General features: G+C 49.5%; 1 protein-coding gene across 1 annotated transcript in view; it reads left to right on the forward strand.

Annotated features, from left to right (window-relative positions):
* The window catches only part of Tyw5 (tRNA-yW synthesizing protein 5), a 16,433-nt gene that overhangs the window by 5,856 nt on the left and 8,598 nt on the right, over positions 1 to 1,979 (forward strand). The window lies entirely within an intron of this gene.

Genomic DNA, 1,979 nt, shown 5'->3' on the forward strand with positions numbered 1-1,979 from the left:
TGCTCTCAGAAGGAGCACCGTGTGAGCTACGCTGGGGACTCCACTCACTGCAGCACAGGATGCTCTCAGAAGGAGCACCGTGTGAGCTACGCTGGAGACTCCACTCACTGCAGCACAGGATGCTCTCAGAAGGAGCACCGTGTGAGCTACGCTGGAGACTTCACTCACTGCGACACCTGATTCTGTCCGCACCCTCTTCTCACTGTCTCTCTCTGAGAAGCAGCCATTCCAGAAACAGACCCCTGGGCGCTGAATTCAGGGCTGGTGGTGGTGTTTTAATGTATGTTGTAAAGGTGCATTGCCACTGTCACAGCGTCTTAGGTCCTATGCCAACATTAAGTTATATTCCCATTTAAACTATTAGATAGTCTAATGTAGATACTGGTTACAGTGATTGTACAGATGAGAAATGAAGGTTTTTAAAAATGTCACCTGGGCCTCATGAGATGGCTCAGAGGATAAAGTGCATGTTGTCACTTTAGTGTGACCTGAGTCCAGTGCCCTGGACACGTGATAGAAATACCGGCTCCTGCAAGTTGTCCTGTGACTCCACACACACGCCATGGCGTGAATATACCCACCCACATCCAGGCCCCCCCACACAAAGAAATGCGTGTAATAATTTTTAATTAAATTTAAAATATTAAACAGTTTGTCTGAGATTGTGTGGTTTAAAATGATAAAACCCAGGGTGTATATTCAAATTTGCTCATCCCAGAATCCATGAGAAGCCTTCTCTGATACAGTCTCACAGTTTTATGTGCTGGTCCTGAGAAGAGGCACTGTAATAGAAGACCTGCTTAGAACAGGCCAGACAGAGCAAGCCTAAGGCTGAGGAGTTCCCAGCTGCTGTGTAGGGGTAGGTTGTGGGCAGACAGATGCCTGACCTTGCACGGAGCTGCTTTATCTTGCTCTTGCAGGCTCACTGGTCAGTGCTGCTTTGGGGAAGAAGTTCCAAGCATTCATTGTTCTTCCTAGAAGCTACTGTGGGCAGTGCAGCAGTTACACCGGTAGCTGGGCACAGCAGCCTCCAGGTCTGAATGGTGTGTGTATTGTGAACCTTTGGTAGGAGCCTCGAATAGGAGAGTGACGAGAAGTTTGCTGGGCGCTAGACCAGAGGCTGGGGTAGAGACAGGGCCCTGCGTGGGTCTCAGTACGGGGTGGACTGGTTCCTTCCTGCGTTCTCTGCACCAGTCCTGCAACAGCCTCTGTTCAGGTTGACGGTCACACCCACAGGAGCCGCTCTCCGGAGTGTGACGGAATACAAGGCAGGAAGCAGCATATTGGGAGAATGTTATCAGTGAATTGTGTGGTTCGAGAGCCATTTTTTTTGTCAACCAAAGACAGCTTGGTTATAACAGAACAAGACCGTGGAGGTGGTACTGAAACACAACCCCAGCTTAGGTCAGTGTTCCCCAAAGCAAGTGACTTAAAATAGGCCACAGGGGCATATTCACACATTGTACCCAGGAAAACCACTTTCTCGTCCAGTAAACTGTGATGCCTGATATCTTAGCTAAGATTAAACCTTCATCCCTACTCCATGTGTTTCTAGGGAAAGAGCAATACTAGGGGACGTTAGCTAGCCCAAGGTCGGCTCCTCATGGAGGAGAGTTCACAGTTCTCCCTCCTCCTCCCCTACATATCCTTGGTGATGAGATGGACAAATTCCCAGTGAGGGACTGGAGGATTTCCTTGTCGGCTACTGATACAGTAGCCTCTTCATGACTGGAGAATGGAACCAGGAAGCCTTCTGCCCCTGAGCTCCATGTAGGAAGTGCTTTTAGTTACTCTGATGAGTAGAGCAAGGATAACTCTCGAACTGGAAGAGTGTGGTAATGGAAGCACACGTTGTTTCTAGAATGTCCAGCCATTTTCTCCAGAAGCCATAAGACGGTAGGGAAAGCAGGAGCTGAGAGAGCATTGCCCCTCCTGTGCTGAGGAGGGGAGAGAGTACTGCCCCTCCTGTGCTGAGGAGG

The sequence above is a fragment of the Microtus ochrogaster genome, unplaced genomic scaffold, assembly GCF_000317375.1.
Source record: "Microtus ochrogaster isolate Prairie Vole_2 unplaced genomic scaffold, MicOch1.0 UNK8, whole genome shotgun sequence".
NCBI classification, from domain to species: domain Eukaryota; kingdom Metazoa; phylum Chordata; class Mammalia; order Rodentia; family Cricetidae; genus Microtus; species Microtus ochrogaster.